General features: G+C 41.3%; 1 protein-coding gene across 2 annotated transcripts in view; it reads right to left on the reverse strand.

Annotated features, from left to right (window-relative positions):
* Positions 1-11599, reverse strand: part of Far1 (fatty acyl-CoA reductase 1) — a 60356-nt gene extending 48757 nt beyond the window's left edge. For both annotated transcript variants that reach the window (XM_055627562.1, XM_055627561.1), the window contains exon 1: positions 11533-11599. The gene's annotated coding sequence lies outside the window, so the exon portion shown is untranslated. The remainder of the gene's footprint in view (positions 1-11532) is intronic.
* Between the last annotated feature and the right edge of the window lie 2580 nt (positions 11600-14179).

A 14179-nucleotide genomic window follows, 5' to 3' on the forward strand; every position in this document is an offset into this window, starting at 1 on the left:
TGAGTTCTTTTTCCTCTTCTCAAAAATTAAGGCTTATCAGGCAGTTTTCCACAGACAAAAGAACAGCTCTAGCATCTTGGATAACATTTCTTTTTTCAATAAAAGATGCTAGTGTCCAACTCTGTTGTGAGCATCCATTGAAGTAGACATAATAGCCACTCTGTCTGCCTACATGGACACTGATTTAGCAATATCTGTATTCTAATGTCTAAGGTACTTGGTAGTGAGGAATCTCAATGGTCCATTAGATTAGTTCTTGGGCTATTACATGACCACTTTGTACACTGATGTCCTTCTATAAGCACACTACTTTCATAAGCACTAAAATGCTTCTAGGATCTTATTATCCTGAAAATTTAGATGTTGAGACCTTGTCTCAAGAATAACCAACTTATATCAGAGAGGATGTATCAATTCTATGGCACTGAAATTATATACTTAAAAGAAATTATAAATTTTTTAGTATCCATTTTCTTTCGTTTCTGTTTATAAGCTTAAAGCCTATACTGGTAATTACCATAAAACCTATAGAAAAAGAACTGTGTTCCTGTTCAACATAGCATGGTAAAAAAAAAAAAAAAAAAAAAAAAAAAAATTCAAACAGCCCTAACAATGAGTTTAGTCACTGAATGGGGTGGGGAAGTGGGAAGAATTTATCACTTGGAAAAATGTATTCAATTCCACTGCAAGGAGAGACACCTTCAAAAAGAAATTTGCCCATTAAGTCAGTCACATGTAATTTTATTCTAGATAAACTACTTTATAGACAAATGACTGGGCTGTACTTATCCCTTACCTTAATAAAAATGTTTCCATATTAAGAAATTTTTATCTTAGAGAAATAAAAGTGTTTAATACTCAAAGGTATACAATTATCTCATGTTCAAAGATGAAGTTTTCAAGCCTTGCCAAGTCTGCAAAGGAAACTAAAATATCCTCTTTTGCTTAAAGTCATGAAGATTGTATACTGTCCACAAAATATTCACAATTAATATTTTTTAAAATACTGGGCTTAAATTGATGTTAAAGAAAAATGTACAACTTAACCCTAAACACTACTTGTAGATTATATGACTCAAAACTGAATCAAATTAATAATCATGTATCTCGTACAGTATAATTAAAGTTTATTAAACTCTATTCACAAAACTAAACTTTCAAAACATGGTGACCAAACTGGTATTCTGCAAACACATTCACAAATGCAAGCACAGTTCTGACCCAATATGGTTATTGCATCAAATGACTTGAATGGAATCCTTAAAGCAGGAAATTGCTTTGACTCCCTGCCTCAGAGGTTCACTAACTATTCTTTCTTTCTACTCTTATACTACTATCTTCAAAAGGTTTCTGAGTCTGTTTTTTAAGGTTAAACCTAAAAACAGGGAAGTTTTGTTGGGAAATGGGGTTGGGAAACTGTAAACTATAGCCAATCAGATTAGTGAAAGTATATTAGCATATCAAAGACTATGAGACATCCAGAAGTAAAGAAACTAAGTGAACTTCAAGTTAGGCCCTTCACAAATTTCCCGATACACTTAGGGAAACAATGCTGTCTAAGAGCTGTGATCACCAGATCAGCCATCTAAGGAATACTTCGCTAAAAATGGGACAAACATCTGAATATAAATCACTTATGAAAGAAAGTACAACTGTCCTTTGATCCATAAGGCTGTATATGAATAAGATGTTAAACTAGTTGTTACCAAAAATAGCAAAAAGAAAATTATCAAAATAAAGGAATTGTACCTTTATACCTGTATTCAAATACTAAGTCTGGTTACTTCAACTAATAATGCTACCACATCTAATACTCAGAATCTATGATAGTAATTTTCAAGACATACAATTGCTGCCAGTTAAATCTTGCTGTCTTTACCTAGTCATTGTTTACAATTATTAGTCTTGTCTTTTAACAACAACAGCAAAAACCTTTGTTTAAAAATCATTACCAATTTAGTTGTAGTTATTACTAACCTTCTACAATTTCATCTTTGGTTTTCTAACAAGACTCAATTTTTGTAATTCAATTAGGAACTACCTATATTCCTAATGAAAATCTTCCCCAAAATACACTTGTATCTTTATAGTGGTTATTATTCCACTAGAAAGTTTAAAATCTTAAACGCTTCAGATGCTCTTATGAGTCTTTTCTGATTAAGGGGACATGAATGTAGAGAAGGTAGGATTTCTCTCTCTGGCCACAGCAAGCAAAAGTGGTAAAGAATTCAGAATCAGGGCTGCAGTGTTTGGTTGGTTGGTTTGGTTTTTCGAGACAGGGTTTCTTTGTGGAATAGCCCTGGCTGTCCTGTACTTGCTTTGTACACCAGGCTGGCCTTGAACTCACAGAGATTGGCTTGCCTCTGCCTCCCATGCAGGGCCTGCTGTGTAAGTAGCGATACCATCTGCACTTGGATGCCTTCTGATCTCTTTGAGTGAGAAGGAATACTTTCAAGGATGTTTTTAAAAGACTAAGTCCTATAATCTCTTCTCAAAAATCAGTATCTTTTAAGACATCATTTAGCTAAGTGCTACCAGAAAAGGACAGGTTGTGAAAAAGTCACAAGGTAGAGTTTTCAGCTATAGATCTAAATTCAGGTACCTGGCAGCCTATCCTAAAATAAGTCTTGTAATAGTTAACAATACTAAGAATGCAGCAAAATAATAATAATAATAATAATAATAATAATAATAATAATAATAATAAGCATTTAGAATATAAAAACTCAGACTTCGTTGTCAAGTTATCAGTCATAGAGCTAAAACCTCTAGTGTTAAAAATATATTGGTCTCTGTATACTGAGACACATAATAAAAAGACAGCCAAATTTTAAAAAAAAAATTGTTTGTGTGTGTGTGCATGGGTGCCCATGTGCCGTAGGTCAAGTGGAGGTCAAGGATAACTAGAGTTGGTTCTCACAGGATGTACTGCTCCTGAAAGATCTGCCAGTGTATGCCTCCTATTGCTTTGTTAGTGCTGGCATTACAGGTGTGCATCAACCCACCTGGCTTTTTACATGAGTTTCAGGGATCAAACTCAAGTCACATCTTGCACAACAAACATTTTTACCTGTTAAGCCATTTTCCTGGCTCTAGCCAAAAATCTTAAAGTATAAAAGATTTAACAAGAATCCGAGTAATCAGTTACTACATGATTGGGAGCACCATAAACTTGCTTGGGCAAGTTAATTAACATCTCTGGTTCCTTCTTCAATTCACTTAGAGGCCTCAACTCACTTACCATCCTCTAGCTCACTAAGTCTGCAATTCTAACTACTATTCATTCGAATAAACTGTTTCCTAGTCTTACATTTGATACTTAGGGAATTATTAACTCCAAAAGGTCACCAAGGTTATCACTCTAAAGCAATTCACCTACTATTTACCATATTCAGTCTATCAAATGTTCCACTATCAGCTAATTCACCTGCTTCCTCTCTCCTGAGGATTCTGCTTATTAGTATTATGACCTATATTTTAAGTGCAACCCATGGGTTTTTAAAAATCACATGTTTCTAAGAAACTTACTACAAAAAGTAAACATTTTTCAAACTAAGGGGATGATGACTGATTATGGGCCTCAGAGTTTCACAATCAATCCCATCAGCCACAAACAGCATTACTTGTAGAGCTATTTCAACCCAGATGAAAAAATAATAATAATAACAGGTTTGGGATTTTGTTTTTTGTTTTTTTCCTCCACAGACCTTGTTGTTTAAGAGTAAAGTCAGGCAAAGAATTTTCTTCTGCTCCAAGAAAAATAAAAGGTATTTCTGCACTCTATGTTCCACTTTCTGTTCATTCAAGCAGACACAGCCCTGCATTATGTATATAAAATACTATACACCTATTCAAAATTCCGTAGTTACTTCTACATGATTACAGTGCTTGTGGCTGAATATGATGGTATGTACCTGTAATTCCAGCACTCTGGAGGCTACGGTGGGAGGATGGTTAGTCAAATCAGTACAGCCTACGGAAGGTCCAACCCCCAAAAAAAGCAGTTCAACAAAAACCTGCCTACAGCTTACTTCCCCTTTCCCCTGCAAAGAATTTAGTTAAGAATCCAACTGGTCTACTTTTTAAGCAAGCATCTGAAATTGATAAGCTTTATAACTTTATAATTCCTATTTTATCACTTACTTTTTAAAGGTAAGCATAACATAAAATAGAACAGAGTTGAGTTTTCTGTCTACACATTAAAGTATGAAGTATTAGCTAAAACTACAGACTAGGGTAGAATACATACCTAGTATAAGCAAAGCCCTGGGTTCAATCTCTACCACTGCACAAAGGGGCAAGGGATATTAAGCCAGAATCCACAGAGCTCAAAGGATTTTTTACTAAGCTCTGAGAGGCATAGTGGAGACCACAGAGCTATAGCTACAGCATAGGCTCTGAACATTTTAAGAAGCCACTAAAGTTATACCAAAAGTTAAATGTAGTGTTTTCTTGTAAGGAGACAAGACAAATCTTTATGAAGATGATTGGAGAGGCTCGTAAACCTTAAAAACTTCTGCATTCTAGGAAATAAAGGTTATTTTTTAAATACTTCATAAGATACCATGGAATTCCCTCAATTCAAAGATATCTCATGAATGTCTATGTGTACATTTCTAAGAATTCTATGAAATACAATAAACTATATATTTCAAAATCTGAAGTTTCTCAAATGGTTAACACATGTGTATATATACAAAAGAGACTATTCCAAGTGATCAATACCTAAAATCTGATGATGGCACACACACACAAACACTTTAGCCAAAGTACATCGATTATTACATATGGGCATACAATATTTATAAAGATACTGGCACTTTTTAATGGAATGTGCCAATAATCCACCAGGGACAAAGATACATTCACAAAACATTGTGCCTCGATTTTTAATACAACAAATGGCTTTTTCCAAGAACTGATACAGGATCTTCACTATGCCCATAATATCTTATTTTGGTCTAGAAGATAAAGAATTATAGATTAAGACCTAATTTACCTTGTAAAGCCAAAGTTAGGTATTATCCATACACATTTATATACATTAAGTTCTTTTACCACACCACCTAACTATTCTTTTTCTCTCAACCTATCTAAATTCTACTACTTCATTTCAGAATAATTCAATTCACTACCTGTTTCAAGTGCACAATCCAGCATTACTACTTAGTTTCCAATACACATATTCAGTCTCCCTCCTAACACCATACCTGCCCCAGGGCACCTTACTGCATCTGCTTTCTCTTGCACAATACAGTAGAAAGAAGTTTCAAAATAAATTTATATAAAAAATTTTCCATCCCACTTAGGTTAACATATCTATTGTTAGGCTGTCTGGCAATATTTTTTATTTCTCTAATTTACTTCAAAATTGTGAGGAAAGTGGAAGGGGAGGTACAAACTGTGAAGCAATATGGACCAGAAGTTCATAACTCTTAAAAACTTTTAAAAATGGGTAAGCAACAGAAGGATTCTTAAAGACAGGTCCACAAGTTTTCTCCTTTGTACATTTGTTAAAACCAGCAGATTTAGTTTTGTTAAACACATTTAGTTATTTAGGCAAAGGTACCTTTCAACAAAACTGCATGCACGCACGCACGCACGCAGGCACCACTCCCAGAGTCTTAATATATAGCCCGGGCTGTCCTGGAACCCACTATGTAGACTAGGCTGACCTCAAACTCAAAGAGTTTCACCTGCCTCGGCCTCCCAAGTCCTGGGATCTGACTAACTTCAACAATTGTATTGTTGCTTTTATTTGTGATCCTGGGGACCTTGTATATGCTAAGTACTTTTTCTGCCACTATGATATGATGCTAGAGTCTCTGCAGCTCTTTAAAAATTATATATATTTTACCAATATGTTATTAGCTCAGATAAGAGAGAACATGCATCCATTACTTTACTAACAATTTAATGAATATCTTCTACCTAAGACAGCCTATCTCAATAAACATAAGATACCAAAAGGAGTTCATTCTTTATAATAATTAAGAACACAACCATATCCTTGGGAATCCATGACAAAAATGACAGGAGGAAAGAACAGGATATAAAAAGGGAAAACAAGTTAAAAGCAATGAAAGTAAAGTTCTCCTCCCACTACTCAGCAATTAAAAACAAGGAAATCATGAAATTTGCAGGCAAATGATGGGAACTAGAAAAGATCATCGTGAGTGAGGTATCCCAGAAGCAGAAAGACACACATGGTATATACTCATTTATAACTGGATATTAGACATATAATATAGGATAAACATATTAAAACCTGTACACCTAAAGAAGCCAAGCAAGGAGGACCCTGGGTAAGATGATCAATTCTCACTCAGAAAGGCAAATGGGACAGACATCAGAAGAGGGAGAAAACAGGGAACAGGACAGAAACCTACCACAGAGGGCCTTTGAAAGACTGTACCCAGCAGCAGGGTATCAAAGCAGACACTGAGACTCATAGCCAATCTTTGGGCAGAGTACACGGAATCTTATGAAAGAAGGGGGAAGATAGAAAGACCTGGAGGGGACAGGAGCTCCACAAGGAGAGCCACAGAACCAAAATATCTGGGCACAGGAGTCTTTTCTGAGACTGATTCTCCAAACTCAGGACCATGCACCTAGAACCCCCTGCACAGATGTAGCCCATGGCAGCTGAGTGCCCAAGTGGGTTCCCTAGTAATGGGAACAGGGACTGTCTCTCTGACATGAACTCAGTGGCTGGCTCTTTGATCACCTCCCCCTGATGGGGGAGCAGCCTTACCAGACCACAGAGGAAGGCAATGCAGCCAGTCCTGATGAGATCTGATAGACTAGGGTCAGAAGGAAGGGGAGGAGGACCTCCCCTATCAGTGGACTGGGAGAAGAGCATGGGAGAAGATGAGGAAGGGAGAATGGGATGGGAGGGGATAAGGGAGGGGCTACAGCTGGGATACAAAGTGAATAAACTGTAATTCATTTTTAAAAAAATGAATTTTTTAAATAAATAAATAAATAAAGTTCTCCTCCCTGCCACCATGACAGATGAAGAAACTAATGCCCAGAGGGGGAAGTGACTTGTCTACAGTGAAACATGAAATTGCTAAAAAGGCCAAAATTAAAACTCAAACCTATTGATTCAACGGTTCAATGTGAGTTTTCTGCATTATAACACATTTTTCTGTGTCATATTAACTAAAAGGAATGAGCAATAATTTAAAGGAAAATAAATAATAAAAAGGAGAGGATAAAAAGAAAATGACACAATAAATTCTAAAGCCATTAAACATAAAAACTACATGCATTTCTCATACTTCCTCAATTTAACTTTAAGTATCCATTGCTTATATTTTAAAGATATTCTATCAAATACATCTTTTCAAAAATACTGAAAAGTAGAAACACACTTCTCTAAAACAGGGAAATGTACATAACAGACTCTGTGTGAAACAAACTCACTACTACGTATTTAGAAGCAGGATCACAGGGCACAAACACCTGCAGCAGGAGCTTAGCATGGTGGCATACACCTTTAGTTTCAGTCCTCAGGAAGCAGACTGTCACTGTGAGTTCAAGACCAGCCTGACTTACCTAGAGAATTCCAAGCCAGCCAGGACAACACAGTTAACTCATGTTTCAAAGGAAGTGGGGAAGGGGCCAAGACCTATCTTTTAAGGTATCAAATAGCTATTAAATACTGAAGGCTATGTGACACTTTTTCAATTACAAATGTTAATATTAATAAGTCCTTATTTGGATGAGTTTTAGAAACAAAGCATGGGTTTTGGGGTTTATTTTTCTCTCAAAGAGGATCTTGCCATATAACTCAGGCTGACTTCAAACTCAAAATCCTCCTGCCTCTGTTTCTCCAGTGTTGGGATTACAAGCACATGACACTATGCCCTGCCAAAGTTAGGCCTAAGTCCTAGTTCTGTCACTTAGCTCTCTAATCTAAGTTCTCCAAGCCTCATTTGGAAAATGCAGCACACACATAAGAAAACAAAATATAACTGTGAGCATTTATTGAAGAAACATAATACAGTGTCTAGGTGAAACAGAAATCACATTATACTTATTCTACAATCTCTACAGGCCAAAAGAAGGTTAAAACTAGATTGATTTATAATATTTCTCCCTCCTTATTTATGAGATTAGACTCAATCTGCACTGACCCTTCGGCAAATCCTCCTGTTTATTTGAGACTAATTACTTGATAAACAAAGCTATTTTATTGATGTTTCCCTTTGAATTGGGAATGCAAGAGTGAAGTGTATGTGGCATGTGTGCATGTGTGTGATACAAGTGTGTGCTTCTACATGTGGAAACCAGAGGTTGCCATCAGATATTGTCCCCAATTGCTTCTCCACTTTATTTTTGAGACAAGTCTGACTGGACTAGACTAGCAAGGAGAAAGCCCCAGCAATCCTCTGGTCTCCACCTCCCTAGTGCTGAGATTGCCCAGTGTGATGCCCAGTGGGTGCTGGAAATCCCAACTAAGGTCTTCACGCTTCCACAGTAAACACATTAATGGTCAACTTGTAACTGTTTAAGTTGGTCGGTTAAACATAAATGCCACACTTTACTGTTTACTGAACTAAAACTCTTCAATCTATAACAAACTCAGTAAAGGGAGGAGCTACAGAAATGATGTGTGGGAAGAAGGAAGAATTTTAGGCCAAAAGGAATAGTTAAAATGACCTAATTCTAAGAGTAGTTCATGGTTTTCTTTTAACCTTATGTTCTTTTCTTAAACACTAAGAAAATAAATGTTCAGGAAAGAGAACCTGAACCTATCTACCGCTATGACTCAAGGTGCTTTAATAGCCTAATCCTTGAGACTGAGCAAATGCCAACTTTTAGGATGGACCATTTCAATTCACAACTCAGTCATTTCCAATATAAGAACACGCCTTCCAAAATAGCTCACAAGGTGCAGATGTTAAGTCAGACAGACCATCTCTGCTCTCACCCCAGGCTCAGACTTACATATTCCCTACTGCCTCATTTCTGTTGAATGGGTGTTATCACCTAATGGTAAAAATAACCATTCCCCTTTTTTTTTATATGGAAAAAAATTTAAGTACAAGCATTTTAAAACACTCAGATCTTCTTAATCAAAGATTAAAACACTACAAAGGACTCTGCTATGATTTTTCCCCTGAATGTGACCATAACTGTGACCACACCAAACAGTTATTGAGTACCTGCCACTAAGCATGACTGCTGGGCCACATCGTAATTCACTTCAGTGATCTTGAGATTACATTCAGATTTCTTTTTTTCTTTATTTAACCCAGTGGTTTCTTTTTAACCATTGTTCTTCTGAGTCTCTAGGTCTTTCTCTCTAACAAGTCAGCTCTAGATTTCTCTAAACAGTAAACTCTTCAGTATCTACAAAATCTTTCCAAGCAATTTTTTTTCCTTCTTTACTTCTTTTATAACACGTCTCTTCTATAGCAGGCTCAGGTCTGACCTTTGGATTTTCGGGTAAATCATGAATCACCAGCATTTACCAGTGTCTGGCATCAAGCAAATGCTCAATTAATGTTTACCGTCCGATTCTGCCAGTCCTGACTTGCCATGTAATAGAAGGTGTGACCTTAGGCAAGTCAAATCTGTCTGAATGGCTCCCTTGCCTATAAAACACAACCAAAAGGTAATACTTGGAAAGCTCAAAACAGTTTCTGGCACAAAGCAGCAACCAATAAATTTTGCTATTTCTAACTACCAAAAAAAAAAAAAAAAAAATTGGGGGTACTATATGTTACTGCCCCATCCAGTGATATGTTCTGTTTCCTTCCAAGCCATCACAGGTAACCACTATTTGCCAACCAAGCTGCAAAAAGAGGCTTAGCTGATGACCACATATCTAATTCATTCAGACAGATCTGAAATTCACCTTAGAAACTATTTAAATTTGGGGAGGGGTTTTTTGGGGGGCGGTGCTTATACTTTCATCCAAACCACTGTAATCACTCGTGTCTACTAATAACCCACGCACCAATTCCTTGTGCAAATGATCCAAAATTCACCTTTTCTAAAAAACTTGTCCTGCTTAGCTTCACTTGAACCGCTTCTCTTGGAGGTAAGGCAGCACTTGGACACTAGGTTATACTAAGGGCAAAATGTGATTATAGTGAGTGTGTTGCCCACAAATACCAAAAAACTAAAATTCCATGCTGATCTGGTGAACAAGGAAACATCTGTAACAACTGCTCTCTTGAATTTTGCCCTTGACCCGCTAACTCTTCACATATCTTTTGTTCTAGCGTCAAGCATAAATTATCCCTTCCATCCAAATCCACTGGAAATGTGCTCCCCTCTTCTGCCCCCTAATTCTGCCTGTACCCTACAAACAGAAGTTTCAAAAAGAAAGGCAGTAACAGCAACACACATACACTGTCTTCCTTAAGTGAACAGGAGTTTTGTTTAACTACAAAACTCCTCTCAAATTGAAATCAACTGCCCAAGAAGCATAACACAAATTCCACTACATTAAAAAGACTGCTTGTGCAGGTCTGCACAACTATGCTTACACATTACCCCTCACTTTTGTTTCTGTGAGACACCTTGCACCATTTTAATGCCATGTTACACCCAAGAGGATAACTGATCTTCAAACGTTGCCCTTAGCACTTGCCTTTACTGTAAAGAATTGAGCAATGTCCCCATCAAAAACAAATTATACTTAATCTCCATTACTTCTGGGAAGGTAAGTTTGTGTGAGCCGTGGCAAACAATCAGAAAGCTCGTCCAGGGGCCAGGATAAAGACTAACGATCAACCTCGATAGCAACTCTGTTCTCAACTCTGTCCTCACTCCACTGTTCACAAAAGATCTCCACCCTTGAGCAAGCACACATTAATCCACCTTGACTGCTCCTTGTGCACTTTCCAAGAAGCCGAATAACGCCTTCTAGTCAAACAGCCTCCATCCACCCCTAATCTAAAATCTCTCACTCCTCGGCCACCTTCCGGTTTCTGTGCGTACCTTCTTACACTCCACACGCCCTGTCCCCATTGGTCCAGAGACCTTAACCTTCAAACCCCAAGCCAGTTCTCCATCTCTCAGCCGATTTCTCTGCAACCCCATCGGTGCCTACTTCCCAGGGGCCAATCCCAGTCCAGACCAGGGGCCTCCCACTGGACGCCCTCTCCAGAGCATCACCCCTTTCCCATCACTTTCTCCCTCCACAGACCCGGAATCTCTCGACTCCAGGCCGCCACCCTCCTCCGTTAGCTCCGGGCCCCACCGTGGCCGCGTCTGCGCGGCCTCCCCCCAGGGCCCCGCAGGCGGCGCCCCTGCCCCCCGGGGGCTGCAGGCCAGGGGCCCTCTCCGCTCCCCCGCCGAGGCCCCGGCCGTCGGGAGGGCGGCGGCCCGGCCACGCCGCGCAGGGACGGTCCCGGCAGAGGCTGCACCCCCGCCTCCGGCGGCCGCGGCGGGGCGGGGGCGGGGCGACTCGCAGGCCCCACCTCAGCGCAGCCCGGCCGGGGGCTCCAGCAAAACGGCGGCCGGGCGCGGAGGGGCCGCGGCCGAGCCTGCGACGGAGCCCGTGCCTCTCACCTCGACGCGGAAGCTCGGGCCTCGCTCTCCCCTCAGCGATGGCTACGCCGCCGTCGCGCTCTCCTCACTCGCTTTTCACCGCCCCCGACCGGCTGCTGAAGAGCGGACAGACAAGCGGTGCTCCCATTGGCTGGGGCCGCCCCGGCGTCACGGGTCCCGACCGCGCCTCGGGTCCTGATTGGCTGGCGCGGCGCCTCTTTTCCACGGCTGTTCCTGATTGGCTCTCGCGCACACCCTTCCCGGGAGAACCGCTCACCCTCCAGTGTTCTTCAGCCTCCCACCTCCAAAGCGGTCCCCCCTCTCCAGAGCCGGGAAGAATGGCCAATGGGGGAGCCGTCAGAGGCCGGGAGGTGGGCGACTGGGCGGTGTGGTGGGAGAAAGCGCAGCCAATGGGTGCTCGCCGCACGGCCCGGCTCCGCAGCGCCGCCCCCCGGCCGCCCGCTCCCCAAGGGTCGCGCCCCGGGCCACGCCCTACTGCCCTGTAGCGGGAGCCCGGCCCACGCGAAAGGTGCGGGGCAAGTGGAGCGCGAGAGCCCGCCCGGCAGCCATTGCGGCGTACTTGGGTACTGCCGACGTGGACCCTAGCGCGCCCCAGATGGGGCCGGCTACCCTCGGCCGCAGCCGGGTGTGGGGATCCTCCCGGAGAACTGCTAGCCAGCGTGGTTTCTCAGAATGCGGAACCGTCGCTGGGACAGCCTCCTGCAGGGACCACGGGGAGGCTCACCCACCACACCAGACTGTCCGCCCGGCCCTTCCTCCTCCGAGACGACCCTGAGCAAGATGCGGGGACAGGGAGGGAAGTTTCAGCCCTGGAGGGTGGGGCGTGTGCCCAAGGGCCGGGGTGCCAGGGAACTTGGTGAGTGTCGCCAGCAAGAAGGTAGAGAACATGCCGTTGTTGTAACAGGTTACGTTTTATTATGCTGAGGATCATCGCACAATATTCACACTCTGAATTCCTAACTACGGCCCTAAGCTTATCTACCCCAAAGCTGCTCACCTGCGCGGCCTCTTAGCTGAAGGTCAGGTCCAGTTGCTAATGGAAATACCTGATTCGAAGGTCAGGATCCTGAAAGAGACTCTCCAGCCACAGAGCAGATCACGGTGACATCTCTCCAGATGTGCAGAGCAGACCATTGCTCTTAGTCTCCGCTTATACCCTGTCCAGTGGGCATCATGGGGTTCTAAGGCTGTGTCTGCTGATGTCACTGAGTTGTGGTTATCAGTGGGGATCCTGACTAAGCCATTTTTACATATCTGAAAGCATGCTTATTACAATGTGTGAGCTAGGAATCTGATTTTTCTTCATCTGATGGTGGTTACCCAGGTGTTTGAAGTGAAGAATTGTGAAGTTGTGCGCTTCATGTACAGTATAACAGTTTCTGAAAAAAGCAAGATCCTGGTAATCACTTCATAATCAACACCATTCAAAACTACAAACCCGGGCTAGAGAGAAGGGTTTAAAAACACACACTGCTCTTCCAGAAAAGCCGAATTCGGTTCCCAGTACCCTACAGTTCGCAACCACCTGCCAGTAATGCCAGCCTCTGGTACCATGGGCACCTGCACTCACACACACATACCTACATGCAGACATACACATAATTTAATTTAAAACTAATACTTAAAAGCTACAAATGGCTGCGGGTACGGGAGACTTCTCCTTTTTCTAAACCGAACACTTTTATGTGATCATTTTCTGTCTGTCTGAGGCATTCTTAAGTACACACCCCCATTGCTCATCCCCCTTTCCTGTCGAAACCCTTTCTTTCCCAGCTAGCCTCCTGCTACTTCGATGTCTTTTTTTTTTTAACCAACTGATTTAAATTATGCTTGCTTGCATGAGTGTGTTGGGGGGGGGGGTATTTACCAGAACATAGGCACTATTGTTATTGAAACTTGATTGGGTACTCCAAGCCAGGTTGGGCCACTCACTCATCCTCAAGTCAGTTAATAATGGAGAGCAGAATAAAGAGATGTGTTCAACATGGCCACATTAGAAAGAGGGATAAAAGATCCAGTGGACCCCCCCCCCCAAGTCTATCTTCAGTATCCTGGAGTGAGATTAAAGTTTAAAATAAAGGGCCAAGGATATGTACATCTAAGCAGCCCCAGTCGATGTATGACCTCACCCACCATTGACCCATCATTGCCTGGGCTTCAGTCTCATCCTATAATTTGGTCTCTGTCTAGAGGACTAGTTTGCTCTCTGGCTGGCCTCATTTTTCCCAGCATGAGATTTCTAGGAAAATTCTTATTTCTTTGGGGTCCCATTGTTTCAGTAGTCTAATTGAGAAACACAAATGTCTCTTTAGATGGCTACATTTCTTCCATGTCTATTAAAGTTCCCCACTCTTTGTTTTAACACCCTAATCTTGAGGTGGAATACATCTGAAATGAATATACTAAAATTCACGTATTGACCAAGGTCAGAACACATTTAGTGCCAGTTAGCTGTGTATAAGAAGTGTGTGGGGTTTTTTGTTTTTTCAGTAACTTCTTGGCTTTTAGTTACTTTTGGAAGGGCTAGCACAAGCAACTCTGTCTTATTAGTTTGAGACAGTGTTGAAGTCATAAAGCCTAGCCTGATCTCTAACTTAAAGTCCTCCTTGCCTCATGCTGGGACTGCAGGTACCTGCTTTCATGCCCA

This window comes from Psammomys obesus, unplaced genomic scaffold (assembly GCF_907164565.1).
Source record: "Psammomys obesus unplaced genomic scaffold, mPsaObe1.curated_primary_1811, whole genome shotgun sequence".
NCBI lineage: Eukaryota > Metazoa > Chordata > Mammalia > Rodentia > Muridae > Psammomys > Psammomys obesus.